This window comes from Tenrec ecaudatus, chromosome 13 (assembly GCF_050624435.1).
Source record: "Tenrec ecaudatus isolate mTenEca1 chromosome 13, mTenEca1.hap1, whole genome shotgun sequence".
Taxonomy (NCBI): domain Eukaryota; kingdom Metazoa; phylum Chordata; class Mammalia; order Afrosoricida; family Tenrecidae; genus Tenrec; species Tenrec ecaudatus.
The window spans coordinates 44153558-44179209 of NC_134542.1; positions in this window are offsets into that span (position 1 = coordinate 44153558).

Genomic DNA, 25652 nt, shown 5'->3' on the forward strand with positions numbered 1-25652 from the left:
GCTTATAGAAGTAGCAGTCAATAGATCAAAAGACATATTACATCAGGTAAATCTGCTGTGCAAAATGTTGTTAGAGTATTGAGGAGCAAAGCTATTACTTTGAGGACGAAGGTGTGTCTGACTGAAGCCATGGTATATTCTATTGCATCACATGCCTGTGAAAGTTGGATATTGAATAAGGAAGACCTTAGGAGAAGAGATGCATTTGAATTGTTGTGCTTGAGGAGAATATTGAAAGTACTATTGACTGCTTAATGGAAAAATCAACCAGTGTTGGAAAAAGTAAGTTGTGTTCATCTGGGTTGACTAGAGAAACAAATCCAGGGACACTAATTTGTGTGTAAGAGAGAGTTTTATATTCAACAGTACTTGTATATTAAGAAATCATCCTGGTCCAGTCCAGCTCAAGTCCATACGTTTTAAATTAGCACATAAGTCCAATATTAGACCATATGTCCGATACTAGTCCATAAGTTCTTCTACAGACTCACGCACACATGCAATGATGCTGGAAGCAGGACGATCATAGGCCAGTGGGTGACAAGTCTTGTGGAAGCACCTCAGTGCTGGTGCAGCTCTCCACGGGGCTCCTCCAGCTCCAGGGCTCTGGCTGCCATCAGCATGGCCGCATGTGGCTTGTCAACAGAATGTCAAGCAGAGAGAGTATGTGCCCCACCTCCCAGGAGGAAAACAGGTGTTCCCAGAATCCTCAGGAGAAGGCCATGCCCATACAGAGGCAGCATTGGCTATGACCCAATAGACAGGATAGAATCTTCCCCTTCACTCAAGTTGACAGGAGATTATGTAACTGCCACATAAGTCCAGAGTGCTCCTTACAGGCAAGGATGGCAAGACTTCATCTTACACACTTGGGTCTAAATAATACTTGTGCAGATGTGTTAAACACATTTTCTTTAGATGTTTAAAGAGACTATATATTTTTACAGATATGAAAACTACAAAATTACTCAATTCAAAAGTTATTTATTTCTCTCCTTTTGCTACCATTATTAACTCACCACTTGCTATCATTATGCATAGTAACCTGCTCACGGCTGTTCACAACAGTGTAGAGTTGCAGCAATTTAATGACATTTCTAAAACCTCCTTATCTTTAGCGTACACCATAAAAATGATTAAATATCAGCCAGAAGAGTCTGAGAAACAATAGCATCCATTAATTATAGCATGACTCAAAAGGAAGAAACAGGAAACGGCAACAAATAGCCCTAATAGCAAGAAACCAGAAAATATATACTGTGTAGCAGTAAGAAGCTGAACTGGGAAATTAGAGTTCATTGAGCACTGGTGACATCAACCACTCTGAGTTTAATTGATAGATCGCAGGACTTAGGCAGACAGGTAAGCCTTCAGGCTTCTAAGCTTTTCTCCAATTCTGCACCTGAGGAGGAAGCCTGAAAGCCTTTATTTTAATAGCAGAGTAAATGACAGCTATCTGGTGTCTTAGGTTCACAGGAGAGAGTTGCTATGGAGGTAACAGGATTATAACGGCACCCTAGAGGAGGTTGGGGCTTCTGCACTGCTTCCTGAGGAGTTGGATATGAGTCTTCCCGACAGGGGTGGGCTTGAGAAAGAAAGACCCAGATGAAATCAAATCTGACCAGATACGATTAAAACTGAAGAGAAGCTTAGCGGCCTCTTTGATCGTACAATACATTATTTGACCTCTAAAGTGCTAGAAAATGTAGTTGTGTATCTATTGATGCATATATCAATATACAGGTTAAACTGCCAATTTAAGCTGATGTTTTAAAATAGGGAAAAGAGCTACAGAATCCATCATATTTTTTATCATGCCATGATTAAATCATTATAATTAAAAAATAACTGTTACCATGTATATTTTAAATGCCTTATGACATGCAAACATATTTTATTTGTTTATGCCAACAATGTAGGTAGAAATAGTCAATTAATTATAATTTTAATGAATATGAGTATTATAACTCAATTTGTATAATATAATATGAAATTTATAACACAAATTAATTGCTAGACAGCTACTTAGAGGGTGTCACAAGCACACTTATCAGTATTTCCCCCCCCTATTTCAGGTTTTAACGAAGGTTGCTTGATCATTTGTAGTAGATTTAACTGTCAGGAAGAAAATAACCAATATGATTGGAGGGGTTTTAAGAAAATATTCTTAATGATTGAATCTGAGAAGTGAGTCACCACGTGACTGGAGAACCACTGTATTCAGAGACAGACATGCTCCAAGTTGACCAGGGCGGGCCCTGGGTAAAGGAGGAGGCAATAGATGGGATGCAAAAGGGATGTAGGGACGAGAGTGTGGTAGGCTCCATAATCTCTCCCTGCAAGTTTAGGGTCACACAGGCCTGTGTACAGGGTCTTCTTCCCCTTGCTGGAGCTGGAAGTCAGGGGCCCATAGCCCAGGGAAATACTATATCTAAAAGGAGGTCGAAGAAAAACTAATGTTTTAGTAGCAGCATGTGATTAAAAAATTTTTTTGTGTGCCATGATGTGGTTTTCAATTTGAGATTTAAGAGCGAATGAAATGGAGTTTAGCTTGTCTATCCGATCGCAGCTTGATGACCTCATTTGGAGCCCCTGAGGAGGTAAATAGCTTGTTGGAGGCGGGACACTCACTCTCTCCCTGTGAGACATTCCTGGCAATGAGCCTGATGGAGCTGCGCGCTCGTGCAGTCAGAGCCCTGGAGCTGAAGAAGCCACATGGAGACCCATGACAGCACTGAGATGCTGACACCGCCACTGGATCCACAAGACTTTCACCCACTGGCCTGTGAGCTTCCTGCATTCAGCATCATTGCATGTATTTCATGAGTCTGAAGAGGAATTTATAGATTGGTATCAGACATATGGGCTAATATCAGACTTATGGACTTGACCTGGACTGGGCTGGGATGTTTTCTTAATATACAATTGCTCTTTTATATAAAGCTCTTTCTTATACACATATGCGTGTCTATGAATTTGTTCCTCTAGTCAAACTTGGACTAACACACATGGTTGATACACAAAAATATATTGTATTATTAAATTTAATCAGAACAGTATTTTTGAAGATCCGAGGCTCTGGGAGATTTGAATATTTGTGTAAAATCACACAGTGTGAAGTGAAAAGAAATTACTCGCTGTGGCCCTTCTACTCATAAATGTTGTAGCTCCCACTAAAGGACTGAGTGAAAACATGCAAGTGCGGTACAGAGGGCTCGACGGGAGGATACTGGTCAGTTCGGCCTTCATTTGGGTAGCGGTAAGCCAGCTCAGAGACAGGAAGAGGGAGAGGATTCCAGCAAGCATCAGAGGTTGTTGTCCGGGATGTTGTCTGCCATGTTTGTCTAGGATCCCTGCACGGAGAAGTGGCATCAGGTGAGACCATGAAGAAGAAACTATAGTGACAACAGAGACTATCAGACAGAGCATCTGACTTCCAGCCCACAGAACGAGGACAGCTGTTGCTGTGACAGAGCCTGACTGGCAGAGCCAGGTGTCCTTTGGATCTTGGTAACACCTGTGTGAGCAGAGCAAAGGCCAAGGGGCCACCTAGTTGAGAGAGTGAGGAGCAAACCTGGTATGACTGAGAAGCGGTTCTGTGGCAGACAAAAGGACTATCTATATTCTTAATGATTTCAGATCCTGATTTGTGGAAGCCTGTTAACGTTCTGAATAAGCCCTCATCTTTGGGAGCATTTTTCACGAGTCTGTGAGGTCATTAAAATGAGTTATCTAACACGACAGAGAAGCCGAAGGCCACAGGTGTCAGATAGGGTAAAGAACGTTGGAAAGTATAGGCATCTCTGACCTCTGCCTTGTGGCAGTTAACTTTGGTTGGGGGTGACATTGGACTCATTGTGCCTGGTGCAGCCAAGTGTAGTCAGCTGTGGCCATACCGTTTTCTCACAGTGCAGTCTGGATCCCGAACTGGGTGTGTCTGATGTGAAAGGCTGTAAACTGCCTTTTGCATTGTTTCTAGTGAGGTGACCACCCACATTTCTGAAAGAGTAGTGTGAATAAGGGTCCAAACTAAGATCTACTGATATAAATTGGGATCATCCAAAAGGAGAGGAAGGGAAATTGATGCTCCAGGGCACAGTAGGAAGGAGCCCACTGGGCAGATTTAGGGCTTTTCCTTTGAGCCAGACAAGGTATGTGGCCGCATGCGAGAGGGCCTTGAGTGATGTGCTCATATTGTTCCATTGTGCCTGGCATGGCTGAGGTGCGGGGACAGGAAGGAGGTGTAGACTTCAGGCAGTGAGTGGCAGCAGTGTTTGTGGGGCTGTGGAAAGGCATGGAGACAGCTCGGGTTTGGCATCTGTAAGACAGAGAGCACAGTCAGCGCTCCACCACTGTCTCAGATACAGAGTGAAATGAGGACCGATGGCACCGAGAACGCTGTGCACAAGTGAATTGTCTCTGGGGACCGCTTTCAAGTCATCAGTTCCAGGGAGTGATTACAGTTCAGAGATTAAAACATCGTATATTGTGTATAGATAGCTAGCAGCAGTATATCATCTCCTCTGAATGTCCTGGAGGGTAAGATTTATGACCACGGCAGCTACTAAGCCACCACATATGAGTGGTTACATTGCAGATCCAATGCTGCTGAGATAATGTTTTTAGGCTAAAATCTTCCCATTGATTTATTTTCCTTGTTTCCTTTTTATTATTAAATTGCTCAATAAACCTGCAATGGATTCTGAAACATGTGCTTCTGAAATTCTTAAAGAGTTCTGAGGAAATTTGAAATTGCTCAGGTGGAAAGAGTCCATTAAGTTGCCTTTTAACTTCATTAAAGGGAAATCCAGTATCTTAGTAAATATACTTAAAACAAAACAAAAACTTTTGTCAAATGCAACATTTACAAACTCTCCTCTCGCCCCAAGCCCACACTTTCAATATCGCTATTTTCTCTTCTGTCTGAAAACAGTGTTTGAAGTGGCGGTAGAGGACTGCTTCAGAGGGCAGGACTGAAGGGCCTCTGAGCCATGGGTCCCTCCAACTTGGTACAAGTTGCTTCAATCAGCCCCAAACTCATCACCACTGACTCAAACTCTCATAAGTTGTTTTTTCTTCTTTTCAAAAATACCATTTAAGTTCTGAGAAGAGAAAGAGTAGAAAATTGATCTATACTCATGAGCATTACCCTTCTTTATTCCCGGAGAATCCTGTCTAATCTCCAGTGGATTACTATGCCCATGATACTTGCCACCACCCGGCCATGCTTGTATCATTGTTGCCTCGGATTCCCCCCAGGCAGGTTAGACCAATGTGAAGGAGGGCAAGTGTGACCAGAGTGTTTCTAAGCACGAGCAGAAGGGAGGTAGCACCCGAAATCCCCTTCTCTTCCTCTCCGGACACTTCTTCCCAAGTAGGAACCAACCAGAGTTTCTTATACATTTGATGGAAATAAAAAATACTCAGGTGATATGAATAATGTCAGGTGAATGTAAAAATAACATGAAGTACTTTTTAAATTTTATTTTACATTTTCCCCTGTTTGTCCTATTTATTTTGTATTTCTTTTAATTTATTATTAATTGGGAGTTAATACATATACTATAACATTCACATTAAACCACATCAACCAGTATTGCAAAATGGCTACCACCAACAGTTTCCTAACATTCTTTTTCTTCCTGGACTCCCTGACATCATCTCTTTTGCCCCACCCCCAACCCCCAGCACTGTACATTCCCCAGACTCAACCTTTATTCTACTCGCTGACCTATAGGTTCATCAATTCTGGGTTCCATATACCAAAAGACAGAAAGACCTATAATACAACTTCAAGAGGATGACCCCCAATAACATAACACCTCTGAGGTGAACCCTAATATGAACAAACAAAACAAAAATACAGAAAACATTGAATACCAGATCAGGTCTAGCATGCATCAAAGGCAAGATCAAGTGACAAAGCTTTAACTTTTCAAGTCAGGTTTCTCCCTTTGATCTTTGATACTCATCTCTCCAATGTACTCTGCTTAGTAACTACTTTCCTCCAAGTCATCAGTTATGGGTAGAGGGAGATCACTAAAGGCTTATTTCCTATGTTGTTCCCACATGAATCTTGGGCTTCCATTGTCACCCATAGTCTTCTGCAGACCAGAATCTCACAATTAAGACTCTGATATTAATCTGTCCTTTGAGTTTGGATTATATGATGGTGTTCATCTGGGTAGACTAGAGGAACAAATCCAGAGACACTCATATGTGTGTAAGAGAGAACTTTATGTCAAAGAGAAATTGTACATTAAGAAAACATCCCAGCTCAGTCCAGATCAAGTCCATTAGTCCAATATTAGCCCATATGTCCTATTCCAATCTATAAATTCCTCTTCAGATTCATGCAACACATGCAATGACACTGAATGCAGAAAGATGAAAGGCCAGTGGGTGGAACATCTTGTGGATCCAGTGGCAGTAGAAGCATTTCCATGCTGACAGGGGTCTCCATATGGCTCCTCCAGCTCCAGGGCTCTAGCATAGCTCCACATGTCTTGTCATCAAGAAAATGCAGCAGAGTCTATATGTACCTGGCCTCCATTGAGCTATTTCTTTCCATGGTGCCTCCACATGAGGTCACTAAGCTGTGACCTGACTGACAGGCTAGACTCCACCTCTTTGCAAGTTGACACCAGATGATGTAACTACCACAATCCTCCAGTGACTGATGATGGTGTGCTTCTTCCATGTGGTATTAGTTGATATTTCACTTAGGTGGATGAGGGCAAGTATCGAGCAGGCCATGATGTAAGAAATGTTTTTGTAGAAAAAATAATTTAATCATTTTATTGGGGGCTCATACAACTCTTATCACAATCCATGCATCCATCCATTGTATGTCGAGCACATTTTTACATTTGTTGCCCTCACAATTTCCAAAACATTTGCTTTCTTCTTGAGCCCTAGGCATCAGCTCCTCATTTCCCCCTCCCTCTGCACTCCCCTCTCCCTCATGAACCCTTGATGATTTATAAAGTAATATTATGTTGTCATATTTTACACTGTCTGCTGTCTCCCTTCACCCTCTTTTCTGTTGTCGATACCCCATGGAAGAGGTAATATGTAGATCCTTGTGATTGGTTCCCCCTTTCTACTCCACCTTCCCTCTACCCTCCCAGTAATGCCACTTCCACCACTGGTTGTAGAAAATTTTGAAAACAGCAAGAGAAAGAGAATATTCAAGATTGCACATCTAATTACACAAATGAATCTTAATTTTATTTTTTTCTTTATAAGTTAGGCATAATTGATAAAGGAAGTGAAAAACTTTCACCAACACTTGGTCAGAACAATAGTGACATGCTGCTTGTCCAGAATTTTTACTTCATGCTAACTAACAGACTAGCACTTAAAAAATCAATCAATTTTATATATAACACTGTTGCATCAGGTAAAACGTGTGGATGAGGGGCTCTTCTAAATGTCTCAAGTTGACATTTTACAAGAAATGTGGCCCAATAGTTACATGGCTAATAAGAAACATAACATGTGAATCCAGTATGAGATTTTGTGTGGGTTTTTTTTAGTTTTTTTTTAGATTTTGTGTTTTAACCTAGAAAGGCACAACAATCTCCCACTGAGCTCATCCTTTCCAGACTGCAAGTACCTCATCCCTTTGAACTCTATCTGAATTTCTCCTATGCCCCTTAAATTTTTCTGCCTTGCATTACGGTAATCTATGTGCACATCTTATCTCAGTGGCAGTAGGAGTAAAACCTCAATCATGCTTTTAACTCCTTTAACTGTCACTCATGTGCCACTCATTTAACACTTTTTGATGAATGAATAATGAAGCATTTCATTTCATGAGAAATTTCCTTTAAAAAAGGAAAATGTAAGAAGAACATTGTATCTAAACTAAAAGGCAGTTCTTCAAAATGTCAGAGTAAAATCTCATAGCTTGCTTATCGCTCATACAAAATACAATTTAATTGAATGAAGATCATCAGAATGGGCCCTAACACCGAAACAAACAATGTAGATGTTCCATTTTGGATGCACAACTAAATATAAATCCTGATTGCTTAGAAAGTAAATAATGGAAATCATTTTATTGTACAGTATGGTTTTAATAAAAACGACTAGCATCATGAAAATCTGTAAATTACTGTAAAACTTTTTTAGTGATATAAGAAGTATGGGATAGAGAATCACTTTATTTCAAGTACTTTGAACTTTGATTTTGATTCCTGAATGATAACTTGAAAGGCTTGGAATTTTCTGAACAATTGACATGCCTTTATTATTTAACTCCTAAATCATATGGGTCTTGCTAATAGATAATATCTGGCCTTACCAGAATTATCACCAAAGGATACAATGATTCAATCAAGTACATCAATGTAATTCTGCCTCAATAAAGAAATCAAGGACTGAGCATGGAGTTCCATGGACTTCCTGGTGGCGAAAGACTATGCCTGTGGGAGAGTAGTCAGTCCTTGGGATTCATAAACTCTGTGCTGCAACCTCACTTGATCTCATCCTATAAATATTAATACTAAATACTAATAGTATTAATAGTAATTAATATTAATAAACATATTCATATCAACAAAACATGGATGTTATAATATTTTATTAGTATTAATATATGTATTAGTATTAATATTTTTCTACAATAAAAGTACAATTATAATTATAGCACCTTCCATTAGTTCTATGGGTCATTCTAGGATTTCCAAAACCTAGAGTAGTGGAAATAGCATGTAAGAGTGAGGAAGTCCACAGGTTATTTTTGATTTTGCAGAGTAGAGGGAAATCCTGAATTTTTGCCAGTAGGTAATAAGTGAAGGTGTATGGATTCCAAAATTGGTGACTGACATCTTTTTTTGGCAATCAAAAGAAGCTGTGAGATTGTGTTTCTTTTCTTTTATAAAAAATGTGGTATATATAAAATAAACCATTTCCAAGTATGTTATTCATGTGATCACACATCACCATTATTCATTTCTAAATTTTTCCATCTCCATGAGATGAGACTCAGAACTAACTGATGACTCTTTTTCTACCTTCCTCCCATCCCTGTTAAAAACTAATAAACTCTGGTTTCTCTATTTTGGCCCATTCAAAACATCTTATATAAAATGTAAAGACACACACATATCTAAGTTTTGATGAGCTCTTTTCTGTGTTCAAGGTTCCCCCATGCTGTAATGATACTGCCTGAAACGCCACATTGAGCTAAGGCATTCTGCACTCCGCTGTCCTTCTGTTCTAATCCTATCACTCTTGAAGGATTCATAATGAAATTACAAACCAACCAACCAACCAACCAACCAACCAACCAACCAACCAACCAAACAACCAACCAAACCAACCAACCAACCAAACCAACCAACCAACCAACCAACCAACCAACCAACCAAACCAACCAACCAAACCAACCAACCAACCAACCAACCAACCAACCAACCAACCAACCAACCAACCAACCAACCAACCAGCATGTTGCTCTTTCCCTTTGGAAGTTTAGCTTGACCCAGTTCCACTTTCCAGTTGTGGGTGAGAATCAGCCGATAATGCCTGTGGCTGGAATGACAACTGATACATCCATGCGAAGAACAATCCAGACTGGTCTCACCTGGTGACATGAACAAAGTATGTGAGACATAGCCTTGTCATCTGATTCTAGAGAGCTGAACTTGTCAGTCCCTGCTAGCCCCTCTCAGGTAGTTTCTTATCTGTAAAGAGGGAAAGATGTGTAAAGAATATCACTTTGAAAACCAGTATAGTCAGGATGCTCCTTGGAAGCAAGGATTTCAAGGCTTTGCCTGACGTACTTTGGACATGTTATCAGAAAAGATTCATCTCCTGAAAAGAACATCACGCTTGGTAATGTAAAGGGGCAGCAAAGAGCAGGAAGTCATTTGACATTATGGATTGACACAGTGGCTGCAAAGATGGGCTAAAACTTCATAACTGTGAAGGTGGTGCAGGACTGGGTGGCATCCACTCTGTTTGTCAATGGGGTCTCTGTGAGCGGGAATCACTCGATGGTACCTTAGACCAACGCTGCAATGCCTGCCATCATGATTTTTATGGGTTCCGTTTCATTTTTCATGACTTCCAATTTTCCTACACGAATACGTTTTACCTTCCAAGTTCCAATTACTACTGAACGCTAGATTTTATTTTCTCATTTTAAATCATGCCCCATCATCAAATACGATTCTGAGAGCTTCACCACATCCATGGCATTGTGGTTGACTCCACTGCGGGAGGGCAGCTCCTCCTTGGTCATAATTTACATGCTTCCAACATTAGACACTCATCTTCGTGCCCCATTTCTCACAAGCGCCTGCTGTTTGTCATGAAGTTTTCAGCATCTGACAATGTTTAGCTGCTATTCATGAGGCTTGCAGTGACGGATTCCTCAGATGTTGACAGTCTACTCCTTCATAGCCTGTTCTTCGCCTGGAAGCACGGCTGCCACCTGTTCACCTGCTGGCATTTGAAATACCAGTGAGAGAGCTTCCAGCCTCAGAGCAGCATGCAAGCCGCCACCGTAAGACGGAGTGATAGACAAGTGGTGTCGAGACAAAACATCGAGGTTTTAGTTAAGTCCAGCAATTCCCCGAGTCCAGGAGATTGTAGCAGACATTTGTAATTTGCTTACAGATAAGACCTACCTCTCTCTGGAAATGAAACAGAGAAGACTCGGAAATAAATGAAACCCATAACCTGATAGTTATAAAAATTATATTCTGTTTCAAAGAATCTCTGGAAAAATACACCCAAATGGAACTTAGAAGCCTCTGGTAAGTAAGTTCTTATTAGCTGAATGGCTATTATATTCATTGGACAGGACTAAGGTATATGTGGGTCACTCCATGGATTGTAAGGTAGTCATCTTTCAGACTAAATCAATAATGACAAATAGTAAAGAATCGCGTAACTGAAACTTAATGGCAATCAGGGAAGCTAGAGCCTGGTCATGTGATTTGCCAGGATCCACTGAAAAATTCCAGACAAATTAGGAGTAGCTAAGTTTCAGATAGAAGATGACGACTTAGACAGCAAACTATAGAAGCTGGATGGAGTTCTTTTCCTATTTTTGTGCTCAGTCTACATCTCCCCGGTTGAATTTTGCAATAGCCTGGATATCTGGGAACTCAGATTCATGTGTAGTGGATATTTCTTGCATAAATTAATTCATATACTGGAGAGTCATACTGCACACTTAATAAAATAAGTAATTATATCTGTATTTATATTTATCAATGCCATTGCAGTGAAGAACTACACATGTATTCAGAAATATTTTAGGTATTTGCTGTCAGAAGTAATAATATTTAGGCTCAGCATATGAAAGCATTCTTGGCTGAAATGTTTCCATTTTCTTTTGTAAATTTCACTCTTCTGCAATCCCCTGATAAAACACGTTTTTTGTATTCCTCTTACTCATTGTAGGAATTGTTTATGTGCAATACAATATTTTATAGTATCACTATGTACTTCTCCTTCATGAGCACATAGCTGAAGTTTTGCTAGCCAGCCATGTTTGTCAGCAATACTTCACTGGCATTCTTTGATGCTTTGACGTGCTCATGATGGCTCTGCATTATATACCATCCTGACACGGACCATGATGTCCCGATAGAGACCTTTTGGAGGACTCTCTCTCTCTCTCTCACATGACTCCAAAAATACATTTCCCTCCAACTGGGAAGTAGATACACAAAAGGAAGAAAAATAAGATTGACAAATTCCTATTATTATTATTATAAAAACATAGTTGCTAATCTGGAAGCAATTATCAAAGCTAAAGGTTATTCTAATGGCAAAAATGATAAAGGTGCACTTTTACTCTTTTTCTTGAAAACCATTACTCTCTTTCATGAAGCCCATTATTGAAATTATAAATAGAATAATTAGCCAGTAGTTAAACTGTCTTTGATTGGAAAAGTGAGGGCTCTTTTTGAATAACAAGTAGATGCTTCTAAAAGTTACATTGTTAGGAGAGTTTAGAGAAATTCTTAGGCTTTGCATAGGTATTTTGAGATGTAGGCACATTGGTTTATTTGATCCACATGATGACACACCGCCAAATGCTTGGGAACAAATAAGTGGTTAATTGAAATATTCCAGTAACCGACAAGTTGTACATAGTTGCTTTTATTTTACAATTCCCATAACCAAATTCACTCCTCCCTTATGAATATGGATAGATTTCAAATACCCGTTTGTCATGGGAAAATGGACTATGACCACATAAGATCACCTAATCATATAATTGCCAAATTATATCATTACAAAACCACTACATTATACCATTGCCTAACAACCAAACCACTGAGAATCACAGCCTACGCAAGTTGACACAAAAACTTAACCGTCACAACCTGAGTTACTCTTGTTTCCCACCTTGGCATTTGTTACTGTCTCACAGATCTCATTGATGCTCCCAAGAGTGTCACTGGACTTTGTATTATTGCTGCAAAAGCAAACTGATGGGTAATGAGAGAGTCAAAAATGGGGGTTAGGGGTATATACATACATACATTTGTGGGACAGGGAATTGAGGTATACTGAAAACTATTTTGTTACTGAAAACTATTGCTATAAACAAATGAATAACTGGATGAAACTCATTCATAAATCTGCAATAGTACCAGACAGCCTAGGTAACCCTACAAGTCTAGTGCTTGTTTTCTTCCTTTCATAAAGAGCTACTTCTCTGTTAGCAGAAAAATAATAACGCAAGTCTGGTAGTGAAGGGAAACAGCCACTCTCCCCAAACCCCAAGAACCACTACGGAGAGGAGCGTTTCCTGTTAAAAGGCAGGAATTAATGATGATGTTCCCGTCAATTGTGGTCAGATTTTAAAAGGTAGCCAGAAATGTAGATTTTTTTTATTACATTTCTTGAGTTTGAAATGCTTGTGATTAAATTGACTGCAGTACAAAAATTAAAACCATACCATGTAGACTGAACAAAACTTTGTTCCATAGGACAGTGAAATGCTATTTAGAGAATATAACACCCCGGTGATACACAGTTATTACTTTGGAGTTATGTGTTCCTGACTCACTTCCATGGGAAAGCAAAGGGTATTGTTTTAGGTATTGTTATGTCCTCACACTCCTATTATCATATTTATTATTATTTTTTAAGTTCTAAGGAAAGCAGAATGATGAGTTTCATAGTTCAGCCTTTTAGCAAAGCTCCAAGTTTCCTGTTTATTCAAAATATCCTCAGCACTGACGACTTTCAAAACTCTGGTTTCCCCTGCTTTCCTGTTTATTGCCATTTCTATATTTGTAGATTATTTGGATAACTGGGTCCAGTGTATCTTAACTAACGTACTTAACCGTAGGCAGATCATACATTAGATTTGCAGTTTCTAAATGAATTTTGACTCAGGCGTTTAACCTACCTGTGAATTTTATAACACTTTCCCATTAAAAGGGAAAACGCATAAACTGTTGAAAGATGATTGCTGGTTATTCAGGCACACGTGGTAGCATGCTTAAAGATTTTATTTTCCTCGGAAACTACTACTACTTATAAAGCTCATCCATCATATGTAATGAGAGCTGTCAGGAATATTTAGTGAGAAATCGCCGCTTGATATGCTAATGTCGGCCCCTTGGTGAATTCATTTTGTTCTGCTTCTTGACATTAATGGTTTTCATAATCTAATGAATGATGTGTTCAATAGAAGCAAGGCCACAGGGAAAGATCATATAAAGTTAAAGTCGGGGAAAATCTTTATCAGTATTTGCCTTAATTTACTAGACTGCATTTATATTTCTTCATATTTACTGTGGCTTTTACAGGTTTCTGGCTTGTGGTGTCATCTGGAAGTTGGGGTGCTGGTTTACTCACTGCTAGTCTGCCCTCTTTAATGGCATGGTTGCTTCTGCTCCTCAGCTGGTCTAGTTGGTGAAAATGCGCACTCGGGGTGATTTCTGACACCCTCAGAGGGAGATACGAATTTTGAGTCCTCAAGATGCTACTGATTTATAAGCAACAAGCAGTTCGTGCTGTGGAGGTGCTGCTGGAATCAATAACATTTGATTGTTTAAATTATGAAAGCCATTCAGAGCTCCCTATTCTCTAGAGCTATGTACGTGATTAATTTATGTGAACTTCACTCACGGAGTGGTTTTAAAAACAGGCTAGCACATTTGTCAGGGACAGTGAAGGAGGGTGCTGCCTGAGGGTGGGAACGCCCATGACTGCTCAAGGTCCCTTTCAGTCTTAGGATTTTATGAATTTATAGGAATCTAAATGGAAATGACCAGCAGTTAAGAAAAGATTATAGAACATTATAACTTTATAACATGTTTACAAAGTGATAGATATAAGCCTTCAAAGAGGTCTCTACTATTTATCAGCAAGGTTCAACTTTATTTTTAAACTATGATGTGTCTTATAATTTTAAAATGCTATTACTTCTTTAAATGTAAATACAAATAATAAACATTTTAATTTTAATAATGATTTTTTTTCATAGTTTGCAATGCACAAAGTTCACAGAAAAGAAATTCGTGGAAAATATTAAGCAAAAATAAAATTTTCCACAAAGATTTAGAAATTGTTTTAAGTTTTAAACACTTAAAAATAATTTTTGTTAAGTGTACTATTTCATAGATCTATTATCTCCTATTTGCTATATTATTTGCGGGGCTGGAGAATTCATGTTTTAAAACATAAACTCTATAAGAAGTTCTTAATTTTTTGGGTTAGAAAAATGGAAGTAGCTTTTAACTTTAAGTTAAGAAAAACAACATTCGACTTAACCAACTATTCAGGTTTCCAATAAAAAAGGAACGGATTTAATAACCACCAGTGGGCAATGATTTTATGATGTTTATCACTTATTTTTATTCTAATTATGCTTTATTTTCTTTTCCTTTCTACATCCATTCTTCATTTGTCCAGTACCAATTACTACCACCTATCTGTCAGTTGTTATATGTGGTGCCTTGGGTGCTGATGTGGGACTTGAAGCTCTGCCACTGATATGATAATTTGGCTAATATTATTCATCTACTGGATATGTATTGACTGCTTACAAAGGCACCTGGGCATGGGAACACTGCAGAAAATAAACATTCTTGACTTCATGGCATTTACTCTTTCATTGGATTAGAGAATTTATTACAACTAGGTTGTAGTGTAAGGAGCTTGCACAGGGCGCAGATTTAGTGCTCAGTTGCTCACTGAAAATCTACTTTGTCTTCTCGGTACCAGGCAAAATCAACTCAACAGCACATAACAACAGAACAAATCAGTGCCTGATGTATTTGAGCCCAAGATTGTAACCACTGTGTCAATCCATCTTGTTGAAGGTCTCCCTCTGTCCTTCCAGTTTACCAATCATGATATCCTTCTACAAGGACTGGTCTCTCCTGATAACATATCCAAAATACTTAAGATCGAGTCTCATCATCCTTGCTTTGCAAGAGCACTGTGGCTGGGCTTTTCCAAGACAGATTGGTTCTTTTGGCAATCCTTAGTACTTTCGTTATTCTTCAGCAGCACTGTACTTTAAATGCATCTGTTCTTTTTAAGTCTTCCTTATTTAATGTCCATGTTTCACATGCATATGAGATCACTGAAATACCATGGCCTGGGTCATGTTGCGACAACAACCAACCATATGTGTGCCAACCCTGGGAATTAGCAGTGACCTGCTAAATTACCTGCCTACCTTGGCTTCATTCATATCTGAAGCCTGACCAGCTAACCCTGGACTCATCTTCTGCTGCCTCCACCAGTGTGTGCCTGTCCTGTTTTTAAGTCATCTTCCTGCTTACTAATGTTTTAGCCACAGCAGCTACACGTGTTAGAATCAGCCTCCAGCTTAATAACCGACTCACAGATTTTACCAGATGACATTTACCAGATTCTACAACTATGTGAGTCACATTATGGATATATATTTCTCTCTTTATATACATTTGTAAGTATCACTAATTTTGCTTCTTTAGAAACCCCCCTAACAAAAACAACAATATCAACAGATGTAGTCTATTCTAGGCCTTACTTAATATATGCAATAACTATTATTGACTAAGTAAATGAATAAGTGAAGGAAGAATACATGCATGTAGACATTTTTGAAAGGATTCATTTTAATTTTGGAGGGGTTTGTAAAAGAGATTAATGCCAGCATCATATGGTTCATTATTTAATATTTTGAAAATGTACCAGCATCTTTTTCCATTTCACATCCCCATTAGCAGACTATGAGATTTCAAACTTATTTATAATTTTGTCACTATTTTTATTATCTATATTGTTACAGCAATATAGTAACTATTAGATCTCACTATTGTTTTAATTTACAACACACATGTAATCAAAATGCATTGATAATTGCTGAATACTATAGAAATTAATGTTCTATTCCATAGTCAGTTTCTAGCTTTGCCTTTATTGGTAATATTACGTTTCTCCATCAGTTATTTCCACAGAAGTGTCTATTTAATTTCCTAGTAAACCACCCAAAAACTTGAAATGGAAGAACACAATTTATATTTCATAAGTGGCAAGAGCTGAAGAGACCTATTTAAACCACAGGTTCTAATATTTAAGGATTCTTTGAACAAAACATGGAGTGATACAAAGGCATTAAAAAAATGGGAGAAATGCACTACCAGACACAATTTGTCCATGGATAACTATTTCGGGAAGCATCATACGATCAAGAACTGGTAATACTAAAGACAAAATCCAAACCGTGCTGAAGGCATTGGGGAAGAAGAAGGCTGCAGGAATTGTTGGGCCACCAATAGAAATACGTCAACAAACAAACCCAATGCTACAAATGCTTACTTTGTGTCAAATGTGGAGGTTAGGAACTTGACCAACCAACTGGACGAGATGTAAATGCCCATTCCAAAGAAAGGAGATCCAATGAAATGTAGAAATTATCGAATTGTTGTTTGTATTGCATGCCAATGCAATTTTTATGTGGCTTGTTGTAAAAATGGCAGTCGTCTTGCATCTACAGGGAACTACCAGTTTTAAAGAAGACAGAGAGCTCTTGGTGAGGAGACCATCAGCATGAGGCCATCAGCATGAGGCCATCAGCATGAGGCCATCAGCATGAGGCCAACACGGTGACCAACGTTTTGCAGGAACTTGGTCTCTTAAGTAGAATCTGGGAACTCAAGGAAACCTTCACAAAATCATTAATGCCAGCCTATCTATTCATTGCAACAGCAGGCCAGACTCCAGACTTGAGAAAGGGACCATGATAGAGAGACACTCTTTTAGATAGGAAATCTTATAATATTGGTTGGGGGCCCTCTGACCTAAAGCAGTTAGGGCATGATTCATGACCATGTGACCCTGGTACCCCCAATTCCATCACGGATACACCGTGGCAAGTCCCTAATATTTAGGCTGCCCATCCTTGAGATGGCTAGGGGAGTGCTGGCACTCACTGTACTGTCACACACTCTGCTCAAAGGCAAAGCCATTCACGTTGCAGATTAATGGTCAGAAAGAATGCAGGAGAGGTTGGATCTATGTGGAGATTTACATTGTTCTAGGGAGGGGAAGTAGACTCCAATTTAAATTTACTTTATAGAGATATATTTATTATTTTTAACAGGATGAAGACAAGACAAAGATAAATCATTCTGAGGTGAGGGATGATCAGAATGAGTCTATAATGGTGTCCAAGGATTCTTCATTCTGTGGCCACTTAAATAGGAGATAGAGGAAGGAAATGGAAACTGTCACAGAATCATGTTTGGTGGCAGATCAACGAATCATTGTTGAAAGTAGGACTACAGAAGAGGGGAAAGGACTATAATTGCAATATACACATTATTGTAGATTACTCCCTGCTAGGTTAGCGTCTTGCACTGGGTTCTCTAGTGAACACAAACCAATGACATTTATTTATATATAGAGAGATGTATCACAAGACAATGGCTCATGTGGCTGTATAGGCTGGCAAGTGTTAAGGACCTGTGTCAGATGTCTGGGTCGAGGGTTCTGCTGGTTCATATAGCTTCAGGGCCAGGTCAGGTGACATACTGCTGACTGCAGAGCAAATGAATCCCAGATTGGCAGGTAAGAAGGGAAACTGATGTCTCAGAGTCTGCAGAGGCTAACAACTCCCAGAACTGGCTGGCTACTAGTGCAAGCCCAAAGAATTGGAGGTTAGATGATGACAAGTTAGTTGCAGGATTCAAATCCAGCAAAAAGTTAGAGAGTTTTGTCAGAAGGTCTATAGGTCACCCCTTCAAGGAAACTTACTTTCGATTGATTGGCAGCTCATATCAGATCTCATTATGGAGATGATTGGGTTATCCTCTTTCATTTGAATTATTCAATTCATATTCTGAACAAATAATCCATTTGTTCAGAATATGAATTGAATAAGAAACTGGGAAATATAAAGAAGGAGTAGGCCTCTGATAACTCAGTAAATACAGGGTACAGATAAGGCACACTGACCTTGAATTGAATGCTTACCTTCACGGAATATAAGAATTCTATCAGTAAACCATTACTGCCTTACCATAAGCAATTACATAAGATAAAGGAAGATGCAAGATGGGAAAAAATACAAGATGTAGGGAGAAGTCAAGCTAAAAGATGGAGGAGGATACAGAATGCAAGGTAGGTCAAAAAATGAGAGATATGCAAATTAAAGATGAGATACAAGATGGAAATAAAATAGAGGGTGGATATGGGATGGAGGGTGTAGATAAGAAGAATTGAGGGTGAATACAAGGTAAAGGATTGATAAAACAGGGAGGAGGAATACACAATGGAATAGTGACAATAGAAATCAGATGGATGATGAACACAAGGTTGAGAATGGATATAGGATGAACTATGAAGACAAGATGGAAGATGAGTACGAGACAAAGATAGTAGAAAAAGAGGGTGGATGCAGAGAGAAGACGGTGGATGGATTCAACATGAAGGATGGACACAAGGTGGAGGGTGGAGGATTAATACAAGATGGTTATTTGATTCCTTGATTATGAGAGTAAATGTATCAGTAAACAAATAGAACTGATCTGTTTTGTCAACAGACGTATTGGTGTTTCCAGTTTCAATAAAAGTGCTAGCGCACACAAGAAAATTGAATTTGTTTGTGAAATAAGTCTGAGTCATTGCATCAACTCTATAATATAAATTTATCAAGTCTACTACATTTATTTCAAGCACAAAATTATGCAACCCAATTGAGAAAGCAATTAACTTTGTTTGACATGATTTGTCTTTTTACAAATACATTCTGCCTAGTGCCTGCGTTTCCATTATATTTTTCTCAGTCATAGTTATTCTGGTTAGTATTCTATGAATATTGTTACAAAAGGTTGAAACGCAGCTTATGGGCAGCCTTGGAATTCTCAGATATCGTTAGAATGAACTTTTTAAAACTCAGTGTTGTTTTCTTAACCCGTTTACAAAGGAATAGACATATCAGTTTCAAAAGTCACATTAACTGATTTTTCTTTAAAAATGCCAACATAATTAGATTTCAAATTCATTATTTGTTAGGAGTCAGAGATTTACAGGACTATTTTGTTTCCTTCAGTTTCAAAGGTTTTGCTTGTGATAGGGTGCAGTTTTAGACTTTTTCTCTGTTTTTAATGGAAAATATTTTAATTTTCCTTCTCTGACAGGTTTCTCCTTTACATAACTCCTGGCTTTGACAGGTTTTGCTGTATTAATTTTTTATTATTGTGTATTAATTTTTGGTTGTGTCTGCACATATCTTTATCAGTATGCCTATCTTTCTAAATTTTAAATGGGAAATTTGGATCTGTCACAGATTATTTCTCATTCATGTATCATTTAAATATATTTATTACTCTAATACTGTAAAACAAAATTAAATTATGAAAATCTATTGACAGGCTGCACTGTTAGACGTTGGACTGCTTGCTGTATGGTCGTTATTCAAATCCACCATGTGGTGTGATGAAGAAAGCTGAGGCTGTCTACTCCTTTAAAGATTCATAGTCACAGAAACCTTCTATACTGCATCTCTGAGCAGAATCAACTTGATGGCAGTAGGTTGTTATATGTGATGCTGCAAAGTATGGAGGATTTAGTTTCTGTTTGTGAGGAGTATCCATTATGAATTTAATCATTAAAATTACTTACCATATTTGTTTCCTTTATTTTATTGAATACATTTTAATGTAGCCTTTATTTAAATAAAATCTACCATTTCAAATGTATCATTTTATTTTAAAACTTTATTATGAACTATTTTAAATATATACAAAAATAAAATAATGTAATGAACCTCTATGTACCGATCAAGGGGCGTCCCTAATTTTCATTTCAGCGACCATGTTCTGTTCCGTTCTACCCCAGCCCTTCCTCCCTTCCATATTTTAGGGGGGGGGCGAATTTCCAGTTGCTAGAAGCTCTGTTACATGCTTTGTCATTCTGCTGCCCCTTCCTTTTGCCTCAGCCACCGCCTGTTCAGCAGTCTGCCCCACTGCGGTGGCTGGCGTGTTGCCGTCGCTCTGGATGCAGTGTCGCGGGTATTGAAAATGCTGTCGGGCTCACCCATGGTGAACAGTGTGCCGCGGAGCTTCCAGGCTAAGAACAGTCTACAAATAAAAAGCAAAGGGAAAGAATCGGCTGTCCACGGCTGAGGCAGCAGTCCCTGCAAACCCTCTGCAGACCCTGTGGCATACGGTGCCCGAGATGAAGGCCTGCGGTGGGACACGGGACTGGGGACGACACCCTCTGGGGTAGCAGGCTGCAATGAGGTGGACGGACAGCAATGACAGGGACCTCTCGGGCGGCTGCGCTGACTCCGCAGGAACACGCGATCACAGACGCGCACCGGGGCACATTGACGCGGTGGCTGCCACAACCACCCTTGTGAGGAGGGCACTGGGTCGGGCAGTGTTTCCTCCTGCTGCACAGTGTCTGCGAGTCAGAACACCCTCGACGGCACGCCCTCGACGGCACCCGCCAGAACCACCACACGCGACGCTCAATACTGTGCCCACGCTCGTTTCACGTTGCGATTTGGGGTTTACACTCCGTCAGTCCTTTCAGGCTGAGAGATGCTGAGCATTTCCGTCCGTTTGGGTTCGGGCTCCCGCTTGTTTTCATTTCATTATGACACTGCGTCTTCGTCAGATGCTCTTTGACATTTCCTGTTCAACTAATTCCTTCTGGGTCCTGAATCCTCAACTCGCAGTGGTTCTCAACCTCCCTCAGGCCGCCACCTTTTGGGCAGTGTCATGTTGTGGAGGCCCCCGACCATGAACTTATTTTCATTGCTACTTCATAATTGTTATTTTGCTACTGTTATGAGTCAGGCGACCCTTGTGAAATGGTCATTTGACCCCCAAAGGGGTTGCAACCCACAGGTTGAGGACCGCTGCTCTATACATTTAATCGTGAGTTTCAGAGTTTCTTCTGACACCCATTTTTGTCTTTTTTTTCTTTAGTATTTTTTAATGACCTTTTATTTTCTTCTTCTACCATGGCATTGATGCCCTCGCTTAACTTGTTCATTCTTTAGCCAGTAGTAAGCTATGGGCCACATCTGTTCCTGATATGGCCTTTGCAGTCAGGTAGGTCCTACTCAAGGTCTGGATCGTTGGTGGCATAATGGATTATGCATTGGGCTGCTAGGCAGAGGAGCAGTTCTGAACCACCAGGCACTCCTTGGGCAGGCTTTCTACTCCGCAGAGAGTTTCAGGCTTGGAAGTCCGCAGTGCAGTTCTATTCTCCCCTATAGGTCACTCTGAGTTGGATTCAACTCGATGTCAGTAATTTTTTGTTTTTGTGTTTTTGCATTATACGCAAGCTCATACTTTAGCACTCGGGACCTTGTTTCAGTTTTTTCAACATCAAGTAGGACTAGCCTATGAGCCATTGATGAGCTGTTCTGCTGCTGGCCCCTGACCTTACTCTGGCTGTTGATATTGATATCTTCCATGGTCTCTTCCCACAGATATAGTCAATCGGATTCTTGTGGTTTCATCTGATGAGATCCATATATCTAGTCACCTTTTATATGGTTATAAAAATATATTTACTATGAAGAATGTGTTGCTCTTGCAAATTTTATTCAGAGAGTTGCAGAGTTTCTATCACCAACCATATTTCCACCCAATTCTCTTTGTGTTGAATGTTTGCATCGTAATCACCTGAAAATATCATTGCACTTTTATTGCATGCTTTATCGATTTCAGACACAGAAGTTTTCAAAACTGTCTGATTTCCTCATCTTAGGCAGTTGTGGTGGGTTTGAAAATTTGAATTATAATCATATTAGCTGGCTGTTCTTGTAGGCGAATATCATCCTGTCATCAATAGTGTTGTATCTCCGTATATACATTGACATGTTCCTTTGGACAATGAATGCGACTCCCTCATTCTACCATGTGTTATTTCTGGCATAGCAGATCACATTTAAAGATATTAAAAAATGGACAATACAGCTTAGCTCATCAATTCTTAGAATATTAATACTTAACCATTCCATTTCATTTTTGACATTAAATTTTCTTATATTCATATTTAATCTAATCCACCTTCTAACTCTTAATGTAATGTTTACAGTTGTTTCTTCTACTTTGGCCATGCCACACCGGCGACTGAAGGTCCCGGGCATTTAATCCATGGTTGTCATTAAGATTGACAGTACTTTGCAGAGCCACTTCTTCCACATTGCCTTTGGAAAAGGCCTTCCCACATGAGGTGATCATTTGGTGGCACCAACCGTGGTTTTCAAAGAGTTCATAAAATGGAATTGAAAGATGATGAAATTTCTTCACAAAGTCTTCACTGGCCAACTTTGAAAAATTTAGCTCTCCAATCCTTCTTCCTAGACCGTCTCAGTCTGAAAGCTCCACCAACACCTTCCCACATATGTGACCCTGACGGTATGTGGTATTAAAACAGCCCCGCAGCGACACATGAGCTGCCGCGGCATGGTAAACCGACAAAGGAGATAGCCCTAAGGAGATGGAGATGAAAGATGTCTCAGATGTTCAGCTCTTCCAAGATGCTACTCTGCATCGTTCCCCCAACCCCACTTCCTTTTATTTGCTACAAGGTCTTCCAAAACCTTAAAAAAAAAGGTATCACGTGTTGTAGGCGCTGTTCAATCCCAAATCCCAAGGTTGGACAGATGCGAGCCAAAGCCAAAAATGTCCAAAAGTTTTTTTTCCTCTGCATCTACCACAGCTCAGTGAGGAAACTGAGGCAGGGCTTTTCTTTCCTACTGTGCATGGCAGAATGGTGCAGTGGCATCAGCACTTGTCCCCCAGTCAACGAAAACCAAGGAGGGCCTCTTAAGTCGCACCCTCTAGCAAATTCATCTTACATGTGCCCCTAAGGAACCAAAGAATGTGACTTGGTTCGCATTAAGTCAGCTCTTAATACCGTCTGAGTCCTGTCCATTAGTATAGTAGAGCACACCCTCCAACATAGGATTATAGCCACAGAGAGTCCAGAATTACAATATGTCATGTAAGGCCATATTATATTACCATCGACAGTTACAGTCTCTGAAACGCACTGGGGCTGTTCTACCCGAGTTGGCATTGACTCGAGGGCAGTGAGCTATATCAGGAAGTATGACTAGAAGGGCCATATTACTTGACTCAGGAGGCAAAAAATTATCGCCATGGCTTTATTTCCATTACATTGCTAACTGTTAAGTATTATACTATATTTAGCTCTATGAATTTACTAGATGTTCTGATCTCATGATGTAGAATTCTTTATTTAGTAGCCGAAGTAGTTCTGCAAAAGAAATGTCTCCTGCAAAACTGTGTGTTTGTTTTGGGGAGCCATCAAGCCAGTTCCAGGTCATAGGGACCCCACAGACAACAGAACTGTCCGCACCGTCCGCACACTCGTCCTGTGCGACCCTGTTGCTGCAGCCGGTGTGCCAATCCATCTGCGAAGGCCTTTCTCCTGTCACTGGTCCTCTACTTTACCAAATGTGTTGTCTTTTCCAGGCTTTGTGTCTCCTAATAACATGCCCCAATCACAGGAGGCAAAGTCTCACACCTTGCTTCTGAAGAACATCCTGACTGCCCTTCTTCCTAGACAGATGTGCGTGTTCCTTTGGCAGTCCATGGTACTTTCAGTATTCTTCACCAGAAGCATGAGTCAAATGCATGGATTTTTCATTTGCAAAATAATAGAAATCGTTATTAAACAGATTTGAACCGCACAATGGCAGTTTTATCTTCATCAGGGGAGTTAAATCAAGTTTCTAAAAATGTTTTCTGAGTTTTGAGAACAAAAAGAAGTTTGAATAGGTAAGATCAGGGCTTTGGGTGTATAGTGTTACCTTGGAGGAATTAGTCAGTGCAGTATAGTGAGTGGAAAAACATCACAGCACAATTTTACCGGCCTTTCCTCTCACTAATGCCTACTTTTTCATTTTATGAAGCATGTTCCAAATAAAACTCGGTGCTCACCCAGAGTCCTCTAAGAACACGGGATATATCAAGATTATCTCCTCAAAATCTGCGAAGACCCTCTGGGTTCTAAGCTGACTCCTCTGTCTGCAGTTCCTATTTGAGGTCTTCTTAACCTCCCAAGAAATGTTGATTCATCTCAAAGTTGTTGTTTCATGACTGTTGTATACACTTGTTGCAAAACTTCAGAGGTTTTGGAAAATGTCCATTTGAGGTTTTGTTAAAAAGTTGGTATAACCTCCACCCTCAACATTGTTTTATTCTGCAATAAAGGAGGAGATGAAGGAAAATAACTTACTGAGAAAACTTGTGGGAATCCACGCACTGATCAAAGAGACATATTCAAACACATTCGTTAGGAATGGGCGCATTCTTGCATGGATGAAGGGGCCCTGATCTCATCGTGGATTTTGTAGGAGACTGCTAGCCAGAGGGCCTGCCATCAGTTCAAAGTGCTCCACTGCTCTGCAGAAGACAGAGGAGACTCTGCTCCCGCACCAACTTGCAGTCCTGAAGCCCCGTCTGGGTTGCTACGAGTACCCTCGTCTAGATGGCAAAGGCTGTGCGTTACTGGAAGTCGGCCAGCTATATCCACTTACTCATCTGTGGTCACCGATCGCATACAAAGGCTTGAGGAACATTCAGAATGTCCTGTTATACACAAGGGTTAGCAATGCTGAGCTGTTTGCTACTATCCTTCAACAGTCATCGACTATATTTTAACATCATATTAATATTTCTATTTATTGTGGTCTTGCACATCTCTATATGCAGATTACCTAATCTTGGACAAACCAAAACTTCATCAAACTGGATTTTGAGTATTTTTGTGAGAGCCTAGTCATCAATGATAGAGTCTTTCTTTTCAGACATAATAGATTTTTAGATCTCCCCTGGATAATCATGGATTCATCTGTATTTCTAATCATCTCTGGTTCCTTTCAGTTGCAAATAGTATCTCAATAACCCATATTGGATTTCTGTGTCCATTGCTTAGTAGATGGGATATGTTTCTAGGTCTTTTCTAGGGATATAATCATTTTCTATTTGGAACATAAAATATTTCATGAATTCATTATTGACTCCAATCTGAAAGCAGGAATCTATTTTCAGACCTATGTCATTTCCTATGACAAGAATCCCAGCTCTCGTGATACCAGGTTATTAGGATTAGAATACCATATAATTATACATTTGCATGATCTCAAATTATATGCACAACAGGTTTAAAAAAACTATGCT